This window comes from Empidonax traillii, unplaced genomic scaffold (assembly GCF_003031625.1).
Source record: "Empidonax traillii isolate 1590-97213 ecotype Southwest subspecies unplaced genomic scaffold, ASM303162v1 scaffold406:size580191, whole genome shotgun sequence".
Taxonomy (NCBI): Eukaryota; Metazoa; Chordata; class Aves; order Passeriformes; family Tyrannidae; genus Empidonax; species Empidonax traillii.
Genome location: NW_020955599.1, coordinates 299,592 through 308,576, shown reverse-complemented (window position 1 = coordinate 308,576; position 8,985 = coordinate 299,592).

Sequence of the window (8,985 nt, the reverse complement as noted above, 5' to 3'; positions counted from 1 at the left end):
TGAGATGCCCTTTTGTTGTCTTGCAAGTCATTATGTTCACCTGATAAAAATGATTTTATACCTAACGCCACCTATTAATCAAAAAGGTCACTACAATAAATAGGTTTTATCTTTTCTGCCAGGAACCTTTCTTCCCTGTGGTCTTTGGGGCTGAGTGCAAGAGAAGATGTAGACAAAAGAATAGGATCTCAAAGACTGGTTGATCAATGCCACAGAGACATGAATTATTGTTGAGAATTTAGGGGGGAGAAATAGAGTGCTTTGATGCCAGGGAGAGGGAATATTGCCTGAGTTTTCAACCTCCAGGCATTAAAGGGGAATGAAGTAGCTTCATTCATCTTCATAAATTTATGTCCAGCACCTGGTTCTGAATGAGATTGATTTTCCTTTTCTGGAGGTCTTTATATGTGAGAATATAGATATATAAAATATGTATGTATATCCCCCATACCATTGCTCTAATAAATCTGGCACTCCTGACTTTTTCCAGTGTATCTGCTTGCAGACTTGGGATCAAGATGGAGTTTTTGCTCCTGGCTTTTGCACGGATCATTCTGCTCACTGGTGACTCCTGGAATCACGCCCTGTCTCAGAACTGGAGGGGCTGCTGGAGTCACTGGTGTCCAGCAGGCTTTGGCAGTGATGTGCTGCTGGGACATCTGACACACGTGGTGACATGGAATTGGTTTCCCCCGGGAATCTGCAGGTCCTACTTGTCCTCTGGGCTTTGTCCTTTGCTTTGTTAATATTTCACCCCTCTCCAGTGATCCCCTCCCTTCGTTTCCCCTGAATCCCTGGGAGGTTTTAGCAGTTTGGATATGCAGAATATCCAGTCACTGCTGATGGGATGTGAGAGCTGGAGGAAGGACGAGCTACTGCAAATGTCATGAGAAGAAAAAATCCCATCATGTGGCATTTACCTTTCTGATTATTCCCTCTCGTCCCCAGCAGCGGGGCTATGTTTCCATTACAGGATTGTGTGTGACAAAGAGGAGTTAGATTTGCACTGCAGATGAATTTTTAAGTATCCTCCCGCCCCTCCAGCCTCTCCAGGAGCGGTGACGCTCCCGGTGCTCCGCGCCTGCCATCCCTCCATCGCCTGGGAACACGAGCACCACCTGCAGCCTCTCTGCTCTTCCCGAATGCCTCCTGAAATACCACTTCTCTGCACCCTAAATCTTGAGGAATACCAGCAGAACTGAGGCCACCCATGTTGTTTGAGGCAGATCTCCCCGCCCATCCGCAGGTTGTGTTTCCCATCCTTCCCCTACCAGTGCTGTCCCCAGCCCGTGGAAATGGGGATAAACACGGGTGTCTTAGTGGACACAGCGCTGCTGTAGCTGTGCTCTGGCTGTCTGAGAACAGCCTTCTGCCATGAATGTTAAAACACCAGCTTGCAATGTGCTGTTAAGGGAACAGATGGATATTTTGCCATGTGGTGCAACCTAGAAAACAGATTTGATTTAGAGCACCATGCTTGTCTGACTTTTAAACTTGTATTAAACAGGATTTCATAAAGGCAGACTCCACATCAAAATCTGAGCTAACGGGGCACAGCGTGTGAGGTAACAAAGCTCCGAAAATTAGGGATTCATTCTTTCATTTCAGAGGGGCAGATGGGTATGAATATTTATTTACTCTGAGGGCTTTTATCAGAGGGGGAAAGGGCTTCGTTATGTGTTTTGATGTCACAGTACAATCAAGGAAATTAATACAATGTCTAAAACAGTAACTAAAGCCATTAGATTTCGGAGCCCATACTGACACAGGAGATCTCCCCCACATAGAAAGCTGGTTCTTTTTCTTGCAGTGCTGCTGGCGTTCAGCTGCTGAGATTATTATGTAATGCCAGTTCATGTGTCTTCAAAATGAATTTTGGGGATTTAACCACTCCTGTCTCGAGGTCCTCTGTCCTTTCCAGCCTTTGTAAAGGCTTTGTGCTGTACACTAATTACCTGCCTTGTAAGAGCCCAGAAAATGTCCCATTTACAGATGCTTGATGGGGTTCTTGCATTAAGGCCTGATCCAGTTGGGTTGAGATAAATGGAGGGATTACTGCAGCCTTTGCCTGAAATGCCTCATTTAGGGGGTCTTTTGGGGGGATCTTGTGGTTCCTGGGCTTGTTTCAGACATGATGTGAGAAATTCCTGTGCAGTTACACAGGCAGTGCTAAAAGGGATTCAGACTCTGCTCAATATATGGTAAATATATGAAGATACACCATATATCTTTATTATCCAATATATTTGCTATATATTCATGAATTAGATGGCTTCCTAATAGAGAAATGGTGTTTTAACAGTAATGGTGGTATCTGGAATCAGGCAGAATAGGGCATTATCAGTGTAAGAGAGGAGAGAGTTAAGATCAGATCCTTTATTCTTTTGGACAATATCACTTTGGGAAATGCACCATATGTGCTTTTTAATGTTGGAATGAAATAGGAGAGAAGAGGAAGAGGAGATTGCCCTCGATTTGGAAAATCAGAGCGTACCAGCATGACCTGTTTCTGTGGCTGGGAACCCTCGGCCCCCAAAGTTCTTGTTTAAAGACTTTATCTCACTGACCAGATGGTGCAATTTGTCTGGCACTGACATTTGGGAATATCTGCTGAATTTTGCATAAGGACAAGTGTTTTAATCATCCCTTGTCTTGCTGCTCTAATCTCATTTGTCTGCAGTGACCAGCTCCTTTCTTATCCCTGGCACTCGTGGAGCTGTGTCGTGTGGGCTTTTACACAACCACCTTCTCATCCCAGGTTTTTTTATTGTCTGTCCCCTGGGAGTTTCTTTGGCTTGAACTCCTCCTCTTAAGTGGGATGAAGTAGCACGGTAAGTAAAGCAGATGTGTAGGAGCCTGGGATATTTAAAACCTCTCTTCCAGGTTAATCCTTTCATCAGAATAAATGAAGGATTGTCTTAGAGATGGAAGTAGCAGAGAGAATTAGAGCAAAGAAGGAGCTGGGAAGCTCATGGCTGAGGAGGAAATGGCAAGCTGGAGCAGCAGCTGGTGCGTGATCAGATCCCCCTTCTTCTGGGAGGGAAAAGAGAAAATTCAAATATAAAATGGAAATATAAAAAAGCAGCTTTTTGAGAGAGAAAAGTCATTGACCTTCTATCTGTTACCTGAAGGAGGAAACTTTAACTGAACTCCCTGGTGCTTTCCCAGGCTGTGGAATGCTGCAGCTGTACAGGTGGGGATGCAGGAATGGAAAGGCTGGAGCTGGGAGCATCCCCAGCGCTGGGTGTGCTCAGCCCTCCTCCCCCTCACCTGCCCAAAGCCCCTCTGCCCACCCTGTGTCCTCCAGAAACGAAAAACACAAGTGGGTTTACGCCCCACAGACCCCTGTGCTGTCCCATGTTGACCCATCTCACTTTGGAATGTTCATTACAGTTTTATTTAGGAAATTCAGGATCAGGTTTGTGCATCGTTAGAGTTTAATTGCTGCGATTGCCTGGAGCAATACATCTGTATTGATGCTGCACAGGAACGTGCTCCCCTTAGAGTAAACCTGTTAGTCCTTGACTGTAACAGCAAAGCTTATTATTTAATATTTAAACCACATTTGTGATCTCACAAGGCAGAGAACTCTTCAGCTCCTGCTGCCACATCCCGAGGCAGCTCTGCACATGCCACAGGCGGTGGGGATTGTGCAGCATCTGTGAGGGACTAAACACGGGCTGTGAGGGATGCTGGGGTGTTAAAGAACTTCCTCTGTGCTGAGGCTATGGAATTTCATAGCTGAGGATGTGTTTAATGTGCTGTTACCACTGGAAACTGTGATGGATTATGTGCAACAGCACGGGGACACAATGGAACAGCCAGGTAGTTAATTACTGCAATGATAACATGTTATGAAAAGGAATTGCATCCATGGTCATTCATTATGATGATGAATTTCCCACATTTTGGTACTGGTCATCTGCACCACTTGCGTGACAAATGGCCAGAGTCCCAAACAGGAGGAAATTCCTCCCCTCCCCTTCCCTTCCCTCCCCTGCACGGAGGAGATGGTGTTGTTAATGTGACAGTGTCTAATTGCCCTGGCGTCCAAGTTCAATATTTATACCCATTTGTACGTATTACTCACATCTCAGTTTTCTGTGACACCCTGCATAGCTGGCTTTTGGAGATAAATTTATCCTGGGCTTTTCTGTGACCAGTTGAATACACATAAAAACACCGGTCCTAAATCTGCAGCGAGACGGGGGAGTGAGACGTTCTGGCAAATCGCGTGGAGCAAGTGGAATGACAGGAATTGGGAAGTGGGAGTATTGCTTGGTACAGGATCCTTGACTCTTGTTGAGTGATAAATTTTCCAGCACTAAATAGCTGGCACATTATGTTACACGGGCTCGATGGGCGCAAATTATCGGCTTGGTTGTTTCTAGACAGAATGTTATTACTGGAGGGAAACGTGGCCCAGGGCCAGGAGCGGAGCGTGAACCTCTGTGTACGTTGTGTTGAATTGCAAAGGCAATTGTGTGTGTGTGCCTGTTGGCATCAGCAGGGGGAAAGTCACCACCAGAGCTATATTTAAAGTGAAGGAATCGAGCCTTTTCCGATGAGGAGCCTGAGCTCGCGGAGAATATCAGAGTGCCACGGTAATCAGGAACAGCCTGGAATCAATAGCTGAGCTTCCCGCTGCACTGAGGCCCTCAAAAGCAGGATTGCAAATGATGTGGTATGAAAACCTCGAGTGATAAATATTTCAGAGAGGATATCGAGCTCTGTAGTTCGACGGGTGTGCCGAAAATCCAGGTGAGACCTCTTGAAATGCTTGGCTGCCCCCCTGCCCTGCTCATCCACAGGGAGATTCCTGTGCCTCCTCTCCATGTGCTGGATCCTCCCCTGACCAGAGGCTGATGTGGGGCCAGTGCCTTGCCTGGTGTTTTCCTTTTCTTGCAACGACCTCCAAAATGTGCAGCGTTTCCCCAGCTCATCCACACACAGCATCCCATTTTCATAGTAATTTATTTTTGGCAGTCAGCGTGCAAAAATCCTGAACCCAAATGATTAGCTCAAAAAAAGCCTGGAATGTGAATATTCAGCAATGGAAAATTTTTCCCTGGTCTCCTCCAAGCTGAAGAACATTGGAAGTCACTGGATTTTTTCACTCCTGAATACAAGTCAAGATCTGTCCTCATTTCTGAAGGTCAGCACCTCTCGCCCCAAGCAGATTAGTATCCCAGGGATGTTTTATTCGTGGGAATGCTGCCAAATGGAAATTATTTTTTTCGTGTTAATGAGGAGTAATTTGAGAATTCAGAAGAATCCTGCCCTATGGAGGTGGGAAAAAGTATTAAGAAAGAAAAATCTGTGTGTCCCAAGTAGGGGATTCGCTGTGCCGTGGATGACAGGTTATCCAGCTATGGGGGTCCCATCTCCAGGGATACAGGAGGGGAAATGCACTCCGGGATTGATGTCAGCGGTGTCTCCTGAATGTAAGAAGTTAATAATTTATTGGTCTGCAGTTGGTCCCTGCTCGGGGAGCAGCTCTGGAGGGTGGAATGTGCCTCAGCACAGGAGTGCTCAGGGTGAGCCACGTTTTGCCAGAGTGCTTGTGGGAACCGTGACATTCCATCAGGAACAGCCATGGGAGGGTGTTTGCTGCTGGATGGAGCCAGGGGCTCTCTTGCTCAGTGAGGTCACCAGGAGCAGAGAAGCCCAGGGAGCACATGTGTGAGTTTGTGCCTCCCTCAGACCTGAAAGGGAACAAGGGAACACAGAAATCCTGTGGAGGTGGAAATGGTGCCTGGAGGTGGCAGCAGAAGATGCAGATGGAGCAGGGCAGGTGCTGGTGTGGGGTTCTCCATGGGGTACAAGGCGGGTGTTCACTGAAAAGCAACACGAGGGAAACCTCCTGTGTGTGTTTTCTGTCAGTACATAATCATATATTTATATATGTATAAAGAGATGGGAGTGGTTCTCTGCAAAGCCAGAGGGGTGAAGGCTGTGTCGAAGAGAAGAGCAAAATCCAAGGATTTTGGCTCTACCAGTGCTTCACCTCCCATCCCCAACAACCTGACTGCAGGAGCTTTCCTGAAATCTCTGGGAAACATTGATGTCTATCCTGTGTGGCTAAAATGAGGAAAATGTCCTCACTGAAGCATTTTCTGAGATTTGTGGAAATGTGCTGAAATGAGGGCTGAGAGCTGTCAGGTGAGAGGAGAGCTGCTGGAACAAGGATGAAGTGCCAGGTTGGTCCAGTTGTTTCTTGAGGAGTGGGAAGCAGGATTTTGAACTTAATTTGTGTTCCTGGTGGCCAGTGCCTGTTTACAAACACTGAGCTTTGGAATAGCAAGCCCATGTGGAAACAATCCAGAAATAGAGTTTCTGTGTGAGTGTCAGAGACCAAATATTGAATATACAACAAACCCAAGGAAGTGATGGTGTGAGGTTTGGAGCAGAGCACACATGACACGCTCAGTGCAGCTGCTCTGCTCCCTTAGCAATCAGAAACACTCCATCCAGATGTTATTACAGAAATGTGGGTCTGTGCCACCTGCCTGGGCTGCAAGGAATGGTCAAAGAACCTCTCCTGACAGAGGAACAGCCATCGCTCACCTCTGGAATAGAATCACTAAGGTTGGAAAAGACCCCAAGGATAGACTGAATGCCCCCCAGCCCACGAAACCATCTCCTGAAGTGCCCCATCTGCTCACTTTTTGAACACTTCCAGGGATGGTGACTCCACCTGCTCCCAAGGACAGCATCATCAGCAGGACTGTGTTTCTGCAGCCCATGGGGGGACCTTGTCCCGTGGTTCCTCAGAGGAGCAGACAAGCATTCCTCAGTGGGAATGTTTGCCCAGGGAATACCATCCCCCAGAGGATGGTGTGCTGGTGCCAGCAGGGCTGGGTTGTGCTGTCAGACATGTTCTCTGAGCAAACCCCTCCTCAAACCCCTCCTGAACGAGCAGAGACGCCTCTCGGCGCGGACCAGCCCATCCTGCCAGCCTTGTTTTCAGGACGTGCCAAATATTTGTTTGCAGTTGAGTCAAACACACTGATCTGGTGTCAATAAACGTCTTGATTCAGTTCAGTGTTTGGAAACAGCGTGTTGGCCACAGCCCCTCTGTCGGTGTCATCAGTGCCGGTTGTTACACAAACTGCTCAAACCGTGCCTTTGTTTTGACACAACTTACAGAGCGCTTTTCATCACCACCAGCCACTGCACTGAGGAGTCTCTGGAGCTGATAGTCACTTGCACTTACTGCATCAGCACTCTGGGCTGCAGGAAATTGAGCTGCGTTTTGTTTTCCTACAAAGATGTCTGGTAATGGCTCTGTGTAAAACATGTTTGGGGCTTGAGGAGAGCTGGCTATAAAATCCTTTTTCACTGCTGCAGAAATTCATAGCCTTGTTTCTCACTTTCTGCTGGGTTTTAAATTTTTTTTAGTAATAACACTGTTTAATTTTTTATTTTAGATTTCCCCTGTCTGTTCCCCTTTGTGAGTGTGTTACTCTGTGCAGTAAATTCCTGTGCCGGCACAACCACCTCACAACCCAGCTGTGCCAGGGCACCACCGCTGCTCCTGCCTCTGCTCAAACAACCCTGCCATGGCATGAAGTGACTCAAACAGCATTTCCCCTGCTCCAGGTGGGTAAAATCCAGCAGTGTTATTCCAGTTCTCCCGTGGGTGGGGAAGGCTGGTCCTTCCCAAGGGTGCGTCGCACCCCAGGGTGCTCCATCAGGTCATTCTGCCCCAGGGCAGCTCCCCCCAGGTGGTGTTTTCCCTACACATCCCACTAATGGTAATGAAAAGATTTCTCAATTTTCTGCATTTACTGCCAGGTTTGGAAGCAGCTCTGGAGCCTCCTGGAGCAGAGGAGGACCTGGGCTCTGCCCTCAGGCCTCATCCCTGCCCCAGTGCCGGGCTCAAGGCCACCAGCAAAGGGTCAATTGCTGCTCAGAGTAACTACGGGGGGACAACATCATCCTGCTAATATCAAATATAACTCCAGGCCTCGATGCAGGAACGTTGCTCAGAGCTCTTGTAAAAGCAAGTCTGTCCGCTGCATTAATTCCCCGGTGACAGATTAATTCCCTTCCTTTATCATAATTACAGCCCTGTGCTCTGCAATGGTACGACTCATTTGGTCTCTCACACACCACACCACGGCCCGAGTGGCAAAAATGCTGAGTGACCTGCAGGCTCCATTGACTCCAAGAATCTCACAAGTATTTTAGAGTTGTAAACACAGAACTGAATTTATTTCTTTATCACCCCCTCCCCGAAAGGCGAATGGCAAATTAGGAGCTTCCTTTTGTCCAGCACCTTCTTTTGGTACCTGTACAGAAATTTAGGATTAGTAAGTTCCTTGTCCAGAAAAATAACTGTAGCTGCCCAGCCATCATCTTGAAAAATTATTTATGCAGAATTTGCTAGAGAAGTCTGTTTCCTGGGGCACTGCAGGTTATACAGCCCTCCAGCTTTATCAGGGAAGGCTAAACCTTTAATTTAGTAAATCAGATAGAATCCAGTCCTGACTTAGGCAAGAGAACTGACGCCTCCTGGTAGAACTGTGCTCCTTCTCCCAGTCTAAAAAACTGGCTGGGTCAGGTCTTGTCCTGCAGGTTGTGATAATGTGAAAGTTATGCCTAGAAATGACTGACTGTGTTGGCATGACTGAGCTATTATGGACCATGTCCATGTTGTTATGAACGCCTTAGAAGGGCAGGAGCGTGCAAGTTCAGCTGGAATATCAGAGCCTTTGTTTGAGGGAAAGCCAGGGGTTGGTATGAAGAATGGCTGTGCCTCATGGAGTGGGCAAAGGGCTAAGAACAGCACCTGGTCATCACCACGAGTCTCTGCACGCTGTGTGTGTGGAGAAGTGAGTTCTTCCCTCAGGGGTGTGACACAGAATGTGGGCCAGGATGGAAACAGGAGCACACAGGGCAAAACCCCTGAGGGTTTTCTACTAATCACAGAGTCCTCCTCCTGCCCTCCACAGAGCCATTAAGGTTGGGAAAAACCTCTAA